At 38.1% G+C, this 13,496-nt stretch overlaps 1 protein-coding gene across 3 annotated transcripts in view; it reads right to left on the bottom strand.

The window, feature by feature from the left end:
• The window catches only part of LOC143021471 (deubiquitinase DESI2), a 38,746-nt gene extending 26,253 nt beyond the window's left edge, over positions 1 to 12,493 (bottom strand). For 2 of the 3 annotated variants that reach the window (XM_076179002.1, XM_076179006.1), the window contains exon 1: positions 1,077 to 1,205. The gene's annotated coding sequence lies outside the window, so the exon portion shown is untranslated. Of the gene's footprint in view, positions 1 to 1,076; positions 1,206 to 12,373 lie in introns of those variants that run through there. The other variant, XM_076179005.1, reaches the window with a different exon arrangement.
• Positions 12,494 to 13,496: the final 1,003 nt, after the last annotated feature.

Below are 13,496 nucleotides of genomic sequence, written 5' to 3'. Positions count from 1 at the left end.
TCAAAGGTTTGATGCAAATTCTTACCTGACCCCTTATGGAACTTTCCCTTTTACTACAGCTGCCACCTGGTTAATTAATTAATCTCCGTCACTTTCATTTTATAAGACTTGAACACTTGTAGTAACAAAAAGGATACAGCCCATCACAAAGTTGAATAAACACCAACTTTTTTTTACCTGACCTTGTTATAAACAAACAGGTCTCCTGTTGGCATGCTTTATTATCATAATTCACTGATAAACCCCTTTTACACTGAGTAGTGCATTTCTTTTCACTTTGGCTTCTGCCGAGGTATCTTATTTTATCTGTGGTACCCTGAAGACATTAAATTATACATGTCTTAGTTTCTGCTTCCTAATAGTTAGATCCCCCACTTTACTTTAAATTTACAATGTGCATCCTTATGTTATACTGAAAAAGTAGGCTTAAAATCAGAGAAAATATGTAGTCGCTCCATCATTAAAAAATTAGGTTTCAAATTTGTAATAATTACAATATGCTACATCAATCTGCAGTCTGCAAAGCAATACTGATACTTTGCAACTTACAATTCATAAGCCACAATTATACAACTTATTTGTACTTCCTAAATCACTTGAATCTCTAGATAAACTTGGGTCTAAAGTGAATTAAAGAATGTAAATTAAGGTCACATTTATACTGGGTATTCCTGTCCCTTTGCTTGCCTAATTGCCTTACATGGTTCTAGCTGGGTAACAAAGAGCACCGTTTGATGGGTGTTGGATGCAAAACGAGTACTTGTTACCTTGGAAAGTTTTGCGTATGACCAATCCCCCCAAAGTACGGGATGAGTCACCTTTTAGTTTGTCCTAATAATATTACAGCTACTCTTCCGTCCATACAAAATAATACATGATTAACATATATAGCCCTTTAAAAGGAAAATATTAGAGGCGTGGCTTTACAGATTGGGGTGGTTCCGTAAACAAGCTGTTTCAAGGTAACAGCGTGACACCATAACCAAAACTGCCTGCCAACACAAACATTTCACATATGTATAGTTTGATAACTTTCAGCCCGTTTTTCTATTTCTGCATAGAATAGAAATACTTACGTTATCTGCTGTGATAATTCCAGAGTTGCCTGGACGTCATAGGCCTCCCTGAAGCAAGAAAACGCTGGATAACAACGCAAGTTGCCCACTCGCTTCCTACTTCTAGGGATAACAACAACAAAAGTGACGTCATTAGTCAGAGAAAATGGGAATCTCTACTCTACATCACAATCCAATTCATTCATATTGGAAGTTTATCTTGTCATCATTCCAGTTTCATATATCAAGGAAGATTAATATAACTTCACCTACTAAAATATCTAGGAATCCCCGAAATAACAAATATGAAATTCGATACTCTTGACCTGTGACCTAGATATCAGTGAGCAAGATGTATTAGAATGTGTTAGTTATGATCTCGTCGAAGTTAGTAACATATCAATTGATATTTTAAAGCTAATGGTATCCTTGTGTTCAAACCTCGGTGTTTTCTGTGTCATGTCTGAGTTTATGGTTATATGCGTCTGTAACACATATAACGCTTATAACGACCAATTACTTCTGCACTGTGCAATACCTAACGTTATCAAATTAGATTAACCTCTATAATTTATTAACGTTCATAATATCTTAAAGTTTTGTTGCCACCCTCCTTCAGAGATAAATGTATCCTTAGATTGGTCTCGTTAGCGTGTTTATTTTTGGTCTTGTCGCAATTTTCTATTTTCTAACTTCGATTTCTAGTCTTCTTATCTTATCTTGACATAAGATATTCCTTATCACTATAAAAATGTAATCCATTATCCTCAAATTTAATCGAGTTTATGTTTACATTGTTCATCATGTACTTGTTTATACATTTTCCTACCTTTTGCCGCTCCCCATAACGAATAGTTTCTTGGTCTTCGATTTCTTATTGATAATGTCTAGAATCTCTAGATATTACTCTGTATCACATACAAAGGATTACAAAGGCGGAGCATGCCGACAGGAGACCTTTTGGTCCGTATCTAGGTCGGATGCGAAAAAAAAATAAAAACTATAATAGTGTTAATAACAAATGAAATACATAAATGAATGCATAGGTATAGTTAAATAATAAACAAACAGGTAAATAGTAAATAATAATAAATTGACATATAACTAATAATAAATGAAAATCAGACAGACAAATGATAACAAAACAAAAACAGATAATATGAAATAAATTATAATCATTACAACATCTTGCTTAGGTGTTTATCTAAATGAGTCTTAAAGCTTCGAACTGAACTACATTGCACTACCTGTGCAGGAAGTTTATTCCATTCATTAACTACACGGTTGGCAAAGTTGTTTCTACCTACTTCCAAATTGAATCTATTTCCGGACAGTTTGAGACCATTGTTTCTTGTCTGATTCTTATTCAGTGTGAAAATTTTGTCCCTTTTGATGTTGTCAATTCCCTTTAAAATCTTAAAGACCTGTATCAAGTCACCTCTGAGTCTACGCTTTTTTAGGGAAAACAGATTCATATGTTTTAATCGATTTCCGTATGATTTATTCTTTATATTTGGAATCAGTTTTGTGGCTCGCCGTTGTACTTTTTCCAGTCTGTCAATGTCTTTAATGAGATTCGGTGACCACACGGAAACAGCATATTCCAAATTTGGACGAACTAACGATTTATATAGCTTGTTAATGAGTGATGGATTTTTTAAATAAAAAAATCGCGCAATCAGTCCTAGAATCATATTTGCTTTCTCAGAGGCTAAAATACACTGCTTGAATGATTTGAGGTCGTTACTGATAATTACGCCGAGATCTTTTTTACTATCCACTTTTGTTAACGAATTTCCAAATAACTTGTAATCGTACTTAATGTTATTTTTACCTATGTGCATTACCTTGCATTTACTTGTGTTAAATTTCATTAGCCACTTTTCAGACCATTGCTGTAATTTATCTAAATCTTCTTGAATATCTAATTGGTTTGAGTGATCATTTGCCACTCCGCACAGTTTTGTATCATCAGCAAATTTGGAAACAGTACATTTTAGTCCATGGTCTATATCATTTATATATACTATGAATAGAAGTGGCCCAAGAATGGAACCCTGAGGAACTCCACTTGTAAAAATTTTCCATCTAGAAGTTTTTCCATTTAAAACAACTCTCTGTTTTCGACCATTCAACCAATTACTAGTCCAACCTAATAGGCTACCACTTATTCCGTGTAAAGCTAATTTAGTAAGTAGTCTTTCGTGTGGGACGGTATCAAAAGCTTTTGCAAAGTCTAGATATATTAAATCTATATTGTTTCTTTTATCATAATTCGAGATAACTGTGTTGTAGAATTCGAGTAAGTTAGTCACGCAAGAACGTTTCCGTCTGAAACCATGCTGGCTATCATTTATCAAACGGTTACTTTCTAAATGATGTTCGATAGCATCTCTGATGATAGTTTCCATTATTTTTCCTACGATTGAAGTCAAACTTATAGGCCTATAGTAATTTGGCTTCTTTTTGTCACATTTTTTTGAATATGGGAGTAACGTTAGCTAGCTTCCATTCTCTTGGGACATCTCCAGATATGATGGATTTCTTGAAAATAATTTCTAATGGAACAACCATCTCATTTTTTATTTCCTTTAAGATTCTTGGATGCCAACCGTCAGGCCCTGGTGTTTTATTAACTTTGAGTTTATCTATACACCTTTTAATTTTTTCTTTTGTTATATTTACCGTAGTAAGTTTACCCTAGACTTTTCACAGTTTTCAGTTTGGAGTTCACTTTGAGGTGTTTCGTTTACGAATACCGAGCTAAATTAATTGTTTAAGATATTACACATTCCTTCATTTGAATATTCAAGTTGACCGTCAGCAGATAATAGTGGACCAATGTGATTCCTAACAACCTTTTTATCTCTAATGTAACTATAGAATTCTTTGGGATTCTCTTTGGATTTATCAGCGATGTTCATTTCGTATTGTCGTTTTCTTTTTCTTGTTGTCTTTTTTAAATCTCTCTGTATTGATACATAACTTTCATAGTCATTAGATGCACCCGAGCACTTATATTTCTTATAAGCCTGTCTCTTTTTAGCAATACTTTTTTCAGTTTCTTTGTCGAGCCACTTTGGGCGAGCCTGATTTGGGGGACGTCTGTCCTTAAAAGGAATGTAAGTTTGAATCATCTTAGTGAGCGTATTTTGAAATATTTCCCACATCTGATCTACAGGTCTTTCGTTTAATTTTGCCTCCCAAACTGTAAGCTGAACCTCCTGACATAGTGCTATGAACTGAGCTTTACTGAAATCGGGTATTTTAGAAACACAAGTATCTATTCTAAAATTGTTTAGGAGTTTGAATCTAACTAAGTTGTGATCGCTATTTGCAACAGATTCACCGACTTCTACATCAGTTACCATGCTTTCGCGGCTAGTGATTAATAGATCGAGTAAGTTTCCATATCTTGTGGGCTCTTTTACATGCTGAATTAAGTAATTATCACCAAGAAAATCAATCAAGCAACTACCTATATGGCCATGTTCAAGGGTAATCCAATCAATATAAGTAAAATTGAAATCACCCATTATCAATAAATCCCGGTTGCAGAAACTAGACAGTTCTTGAAATAACAGTTTGTCGTCTGCTAATGATAATGTCTTTGGCCTATATATTACACCTATATTCATTTTTTGTCCATTTGTTTGTGTTAACTCAACCCACAAACTATCATATGCATCCTGTTTCACTTTCTCTATAACACAAGCGTGAACATTGTTTTTAACGTACAACAGAACACCCCCACCTTTCTTGTGGTTTCTATCCTGATGAAAGTGTTTAAATCCCGCAATATTAAATTCAGCTTCGAACTCTGTACCATTTAACCATGTCTCAGTTATTCCTATCATATCGAGATTTTCGCTTTTGACATACGCCTGTATTTCTTGAAATTTGTTCCTAATACTACGAGCATTAAAGTACATGGTTTTAAGAAACTCGTGAGTATTTCTTTTTGACACATTTTGAGTTTCAATATCATGTCTTACATTATCATTTTGTTTTTTATTTATACCTTGCTCTATATTATTATTTGGTCCTTCATTGACATTCAATGCCTCATTAATATTTCTCCCATCAAAATTAACGTTTCCCCCATCACGGACATCTGGTCGATCACGGTCATCCGATCTCTTTTGTACATTTTGTCCCCCTACGTCACCGTGATTCACGCCGGCCTCCCGTCGTTTATTGACATTATGTCCGGCATCCCTTCCTAAAATTATATTTTGTCCTCCAGTGACATTATATCCTACCGTGATATTTTTTCCTCCACTATAATTACATCCCATCGTGATCTTTTGTCTTCCACTGTCATTACATCCTATCATGATATTTTGTCCTTCATTGACATTCTGTCCGGTATCCCTTCCTAAAATTATATTTTGTCCTTCCCTGACATTATATCCTACCGTGATATTTTCTCCTCCATTATCATTACAACCTATTGTGATATTGTGTCCTCCACTATCATTACTTCCCATCGTGATCTTTTGTTCTCCACTGTCATTACATCCCATTGCGACATTTTATCCTATGACATTACATCCTAATGTAACATTTCGTCCTCTAGCGACATTATATCCTGAAATTATATTTTGTCCTATACTGGCACATTGTTTTCCCAAGTACATTTTATTTCCCCTTCCCTTTGGGCTTCTACCCTAAAAAAGGAGCTAATTCATTACAAACTCCCACAATGAGGTTTGTAAGAACATCTTTGCCTCTGCGGGTGAGGTGGATCCCATCAGAAGCGTATAGGTCATGACACCTAGAAAAGAGATACCAAGGATCAAGAAAGTGGTATCCCAATTGTGTGCACAAGTGCGATATCCTATCATTGATCCCTATGGCTCTACTGTTCCAACACGAGCCTGCGTAGATCCTCGGGAGGATCCCACAGACTACGTGACGGCTCCCACGTTCCTTCATCTCCTGAAGGAGGACCTTGTAATTCCGAACAAGCTCCTCTGATCTCACCCTACCTACATCGTTACTTCCCGTATGAACAATCATAACCGTGTTCTTCCGTCCTTGCTCCCTGATGGACTGGGTACAATCGGCGATCCCACGGCCCGGTTGACATACAAGCTTGCAACGTCGCTTAGTCTTCCGCTGCAGGTTGTCGTCATAACCTCGCAGCATGGAGTCCCCTACCACCAAGAACTCCTGGTTTTCAGCCACTTCACCCTCCAGTAGAGCAAAACGATTGGCTAGAGCCAGCGGTTGCTCCACAGGGCACACGTCTACCGAACGCGGGCTCGACAAACGGGACCCCACAGAGCGCCACTCGCTCACGGCAGTGACAGTAGGGGAAGAAGTGGAACGCTCTTTGGGTTGTGGGGAGGGTTCACTCTTCTCACGGAGCGCACTCCTGAGAAGATGAATTTCCTCCTCACACATCTTGAAACGGACCTCTAGGTTCACGCAACCTTCACAAGCCATTTCGCTCCTCCCTTAGCAATAAGAACGGCAAAGAGAAAATACAAATCAACAACAACAACAAAATCAAAGATTGCCTTCATCATTCACCACTGTCAGTTTTCTGTCATAGCTCTTTTCAAATAATCAAATTGTAAAACATATAAGTCAGCTGGGAGCTTATTCTATTTATTTAATTTCTTATTTCATGGAAAGAATGAGTGAAGAAAGACTAGTAAAAGAGGTATGGAAGGCAGATATGGAGGGAGTGAACATGAGGGGACGTCCTAGGATGAGGTGGATGGATGGGGTGAAGGGGGCTTTGGGGAAGAGGGGAATGTCTGTTGAGGAAGGACGAGAGAGGACAGAAGACAGGGGTGAATGGAGAATGTTTGTATATGGATGATGTTGTGATTGCGTGAGGTGGAATGGGCGGGGGGATGGGGGGTGAGGTAGTATGTGTGAGCCAAATTTGACGCAGCCAGAAGGGATTTCTCCCCGTCCTCTAATTTTATGCAATGGGGGGACGGAGAGGGGGGGTCGCCGATTTAATGAAGCGGCCTTGCTGTGGATGTGCTGTGTCTTGCGATACTGCTTCTGACCCAGGGCAGTGGACAAGGTGCAGGGATGACCCGTCATCCAGGAGGTGCTAAGATAAGAGGGAGGGTGGAGGGGTGTGGAGTGTATTCAGGGATGGAATGGGTGGGAATGATTTTGTGCCTTTTTTTTTTGCTACCCCCCTTGTAAGGGGGAAAAGCCTTGGTATATGTATGTATGTATTTCATTACGCAATACCGTCATACAGTGGGTGGGGGTGTCATAATTAACGTAGGAAGGCAACTGGGAGGAGCTTATTCTTGATGTTCAATATGATAGTCTATCTCTTACCATTTTCCTGGAGTATGGTTCAAACATTTGGTGCATATCTATTCTATAGCATAAAAACGTATATAAGAACATAAGAATGAAGGAGAATGCAAGAGACCATGAGACCTACACTAGGCAGTTCCATGTCCATTACCACCTGTCATCCCCATCCATAAAGTTGTCTAACCGTTTTTTAAACAACTGATAGTTAATAAGTCTGTTTCATTCGTTGACCATCCTATTAGTAAACAAATTCTTGCCTATTCCCTTAAATTTAATTTTGTCCAGTTCAAATCCATTATTGCGAGTCCTGCCCTGTTGTCTTAACGTGATGACCTTGTTTGCGTCACCCTTGTTAAAACCCTTGATCCCCACACTTCTATTAGATCACCCTGCACTCTGCGTCTTTCCAGAGAGTTGTTAAGATGCCTAAGCCTCTCTTCATGTATAATTTTGGTCATCCTCCTCTGTACTGATTCTAGTGAATTGATGTCCATTCTATGAGACGGAAACCAAAAATGTACTGCATAGTCAAGGATGGGTCTAACTAACGCTAGAAAGTGTTTGATAATTACCTCTGCACTTCTATTCGTAACCGTCCTAGCAATGAAACCTAATGCCCTGTTTACTTTATTCCTGGCGCTAATGCACTGTTTCCTGGATTTAAGGTTAGGACTCACTAGAATTCCCAAGTCTCTCTTGTACTCAGTATCTTCTAAAAACGTGTTTTCTAAGCTATATCTATTTGCGGGGGTCGTGTAGCCCTACGTTTAACATGCTGCACTTTGATATTGAAGTCCATTTGTCATTTCATCGACCATGTGAACAATTTGTTAGGATCGTCCTGTAGAATCTCGGCGTTGTCCCCTGACCTAATTTGGCGTCCTGTTTTAGTGTCGTCCGCAAACTTACTAACATCACTATTAATCCCAGTGTCCAAGTCTTTTATGTACATAATGAACAATAAGGACCCAAAACCGAGCCCTGGGGGACCCCACTAGAAACACTCCATCTAAATTTTACACAATTTATGGTAACCCGTTGTTTATTGTCACTGATCCAAGCTCTAATCCATTCTAACCCTTTTCCTCCTACGCCATGGGGTTTGATTTTATTTAATAGTCTGGTGGGGCACCTTGTTGAACGCTTTGCTAAAGTCAAGGTAAATAACATGGTAACTATCATTGTTCTCTGACGCCTTATATGCTTTAGTGTAAAAGGATAGAAGATTAGCCACACATGACTTACCCTTGGAGAAACTATTCTGTGTGTCACGAATCAAATTGTGTCTCTCGATGTGTTCTCCGAGTCTATAAACTATTATTGATCCAAGCATTTTACCTATCACTGATGTCAAACTGATTGGCCTGGAGTTGCATATAGACGATTTATTTCTCTTCTTAAAAATAGGAACAACGTTTACCTGCCCCCAAGCAATAGGCACAAAAACATTGTCTACCGATTTATCAAATATTTCTGTTAACTGGTTGCAGATTTCAAATTTATACTCTTTGCACTCTCGGAAATTTTTCATCTGGACACGGGGATTTTGTAGCTTTAAGTTTTACAATCTGACTACTACTACCTTACTAATGGTGATATTAGATAGTCTACTTTCTTCATCCCCAATGAAAATCGGATCTCAGTCAGGTACCTCATCTAGCCTCTCCTTAGTAAACATTGAGAGAAAATATTTGTTATACGCCTCATTCATTTTTTCCTCCGAGTCTATCATGACATTTTCGTCACTTTGAACTGGGCCTATCCTTTCCTTATTTTTTGTTCTGTAGAGAAGAAAGAAACCCTTTGGGTTGGATCTCGCTGTCTGGCAACCTTAATTTCATAGATACGTTTTGCTGTGCGCGTATTCTTTTTAACCAGTTTTGCCATATCATTATATTTGGATCTAAGGTATGTTTCCCCATTTTTTATTCTTACGTAAAGTCCTCTTTTCATTCCGATCTCATGTTTCAGCCTGTTCGTCATCCATTTGGAGTATTACTATTCTTCCGTATTGACTTGAGGGGAACAAATTTATTTTGTGCATTTAGAATTAAATCTGTTAGGTTACTATGCATTTCGCCCAAATCTGGCTGTTGACCCCGCGCCCGCAAGTGACTTGACCCAAGGTACGCATTCCCTCCGTGACCCGACCCCTAACCACACTAATGACGTCCGGACTGACCGTATATCTGACCTCGTCACAGCTCCCTGGGTCGGTCCCGTAGGTGACCAAATGTCTCATATAGTTTCTCGTCTTGTCAAAATTGGCTCTCCTGAAGTCTGATACTTAAATGTTATTCGTATTTTTTTTTTTATTCCCAAATAATACTAAATCTTACTTCTTGATTATCGCTAGAGCCTATGACCCTCTCCCACTTTTACGTTACTTGTTAGGTGCTCATTATTAGTTAAGAGTAAGTCCAGAGTATTATCTCCCCTCGTAGGATCGGTAATCATTTGTTTTAGGAAGTTATCCTGCACCACATATAAGAAAATTTTCGTTTCCTGACCTACTAAAATTTCCCAGTCCGTGTTTCTATAGTTAAAATCTCTCATGATCACAACGTTTTTTGTACTGGGACGCCCTGTGAATTTTATGAACCAGGGGATCATGCTGCTCAATGCTGAGGTTATGAGGTCTATCTAGGACGCCAATAATAAGTTTCTTATTCTTGTCTATAACCTCCACCCAAATAGATTCCGTACTATCCTCTTCCTTAATCGAATGATTGATAATACGTTTAATGTATTTTTAACAAAAAGTGCTACTCCCCTCCCACTCCTGCCAACCCTGTCCATATATATATATATATATATACATATACATATATATATATATATATATATATATATATATATATATATATCTTCAGGGGAAGATATATATATATATATATATATATATATATATATATATATATATATATATATATATTAGCACAGCGTAATGTAATAGCACATTGGTAAAATGAAACTTGTTAACCCACTGTCGGAGAAAAGAAATCAGAAATACTAATTATCTGTATATTTCGACCACTGACTGTGGTCCTCTTTAGCAGAATGATACAAAAGAATAGAGCTAACAATTATAGATATGGACAGGGAGAGAACAATTAGGAGACGCGGGCAAGGAGACTCAAGTTACTTGGGGTTGGTATGTGGGAATCTGTCCTGCCGCTTTCATAAACAATTTGTTTGCTGCCATCCATGTGATCCAGTCTGAAGACCATTGACCTTTCGATAAATTAAAATTGGGTAGGTGTTTAATGAGAGAGGATTCAATAATTTTTCTTCGAAAACTACACTGGGATTTATAAATAATTTCAGCCTTTTCCCAATCCAAATTTGATACGTGGTGTTTGTTTCTCAGGTTCAATACAGCATAAATGAGTTACAATGATAAAGTGTGACGACAAGAGATTTTTCAGTCCATAACGAGGTCGGGTGAAAACAAACGCTTAGGTGTTTATCCAAATGAATTAAAAAATTAACTGTATTGTATTTAAATGCTTCGGTTTATACCATTTCTTGACGTGGTTGGCAATTTTAATCTAACCTCTAGAATCTAGACTAAATGTACGCTCTGCTTGCTTTTGGCCATTATTTCTCGTCTGGGATATTATTTTCAACTTTTACTTCACCAACTCTCTTGGCTTGTTCATAGGTCTAGTGATATCCGGGGTCAACTCCTTGATTGTATGCCCCAAAGATTCAAGTTACTGAGAAAATATGAAAAAAGAAGATATTTTGAATATGTAAATATATATGAAACATAAAATGACCACTTTAATCTATCTAAATGTAGATCAACCAACTTGATTAAGTTCTTTTCTCTAAATGATACCTCCTGGATGGCTTCCCTCATTTGGATGACCGGGCCCAGCGTCCCTTTGCCCCCCACCCCTCAGAACGCTACTGATATGAGAACGGAGCTCTTATTAGTATGACGTTTCGCTTTTCTATTTTTGGTGGTTTGCGGGGCTGATCCCGCTTGTTTATAATACACGCACGAAGGAGTGGCGGTGTCCATGGCATACCAATGCAGTGACGATACCCGGAGGAAACTGATGTATCACACACAGTGATGCCCAACTCACTTCAGGTCCTGAGGTGAACAGCGGTCGGGGGCTGTTACTTAGAGTACTAGCCAGGTAGCTTGACATTTAGCTTATTACGTCGTACTAATAAAGGCATCGTCCTCTTACGGTGTTTAATATGATAGACGTGTCGGTAACTGTCAATTTAATTCAACTTCCTATCATCTTTGGATATGTGGTAGAGCTGGAGGACCTCCAAACGAGATTCTTCCCTCCCTCAACAGGAACTAGTCACGTTCCTAAGCAATATAAATGGACTGAATAGGGAGTAGACAACTACATAAACATGTATGCAGACAATACCATGATACCAAAATAAGGAAGAAGTGAAAATCCATTATAATCATACAAGAAGATTTAAACAAAATATACGACTGGGGCCAGAAATGGCAAACAGATTTCAGTTAAAAACAAATGCAATGTCATATAACCAGGCGAGAGCAAGAAAATGGTATGTAAAGACGACCTTCAAACTTGGATAGTAAGAAAACACAAACCTTTGACTCACATGCAGTAAGAATAATATCTGGCAGACCATATAAGTTTAGTGAACAAAAACTCGGGTGGCCTTCGACCACATTGATGAAGAAATTGTAAAACCATTAATGACCCCGTGCCTCATACCAAATTTGGAATACGGTGCAATAAACTGGAAACCACACAGGAAAAAATGTAAAAATTAAAATATAAGGATAAGTCTATAATGCATGGAAAGACTGAAGATTAAGGCATGCCATTATTGAAAGCGAGAAGCATAAAAAGGGGCGTGATGACCATGCGTATCCAACAAAAAGAAATAATAAATATATAGATGGTTATGCTAAGCTGGCAATCCGTAAAATGCAAGTCTACATTTTTAAACTCTGAAAGCTAGCAACAAATAGAGAAAGAGAACAGTTTCCTAGATTAACAGAATACACTAACCTTTCTGTTGAGACTGTATGCATCCAAACTATGGGCTATGCATTGGTTTCTTATGTCTTACTGTGTGTCTCGTTCGTTTAGGTCAGGTAAATGTATGCAAAAAATCAAGTTCAAATCACAGCACATGGTTTTGTCTTCACCTTTGAAAATCCATGACAGGACTGGCGGCTTATCTATTAGGGAGTGATACAGTCTCTGTACTGCGATAAGGGGGCTTAATCCGGTTTGATAAGGTTGTATGGATAGTGCAAAGTGCATGCTGAAGTGTCGAGCAATTAAACAACTGTGGCTGTGAGTTGAGTCTGATACAAGTGTAACAGTCGAACATACTTATTAGTTGTTAGGGCTGAAATGCGGCACTGGTAAACTGTAGTCCTATGTTTTTGTTTATATGTTTTGCTTATCTCCATGATAAATTTATTTCATTATCATTATTATTATTATTATTGATATTAATATTATTTTACTTTTAAGACAACTAACGAAGAACATGTCGAGAGCGAGGAATCTTCAGAGGAGGAACGCCCAGAACAAGCAGGAAATAAAGTCTGGTGAGTTCGTCGGAATGCATTACTGCGTGCACGCTTTACATACATACGAGTAGATGCACACCACCAACCACACCAGACACATTATTTCGTTGGTTTGTCATCAGACGTGCGGATGAAGGTTTGAAGGCATGAAATGGTAAGCCTAATACCTAACAGACGTTGATGGGCCTGGTCCTATCTACCAGGCCCCAGCATGCCCAGCAAGTCTGGTTTTTATTTTATTTTGTTGGAAAAACATCCACGCGACCACCAAGATGACCACATTCACAGTGCATGGGTAGTTCATTTGTTCCTGCAAGGAGGTTAGCACGGTTAGGCCTGCTTGAGCAAGCAGATTTTTTATTACATTTTCTAACATTTGCTCAGCTTCTTACTTTATTCCAGGTAGCCTGTAGGTTGTAGAAGTAGCTACCCCCCGGCCCCCCATTTCCTATTGCGTGGCCTTGCTAGAATTAATGAATTTGACTATTTCAGGTGCAGCTGTGGATATTGTGTTCCACAGCAATAGGGCAGAGAGAGCTTGTGTTGCTCTTATTACAGCGCAATCTAAGAAAAGAAGGAAAGCTTTGAGC

This window comes from Oratosquilla oratoria, chromosome 42 (genome assembly GCF_046742065.1).
Source record: "Oratosquilla oratoria isolate Oo_2021 chromosome 42, ASM4674206v1, whole genome shotgun sequence".
NCBI lineage: Eukaryota > Metazoa > Arthropoda > Malacostraca > Stomatopoda > Squillidae > Oratosquilla > Oratosquilla oratoria.
This window is presented reverse-complemented; position numbering and strand designations above follow the sequence as displayed.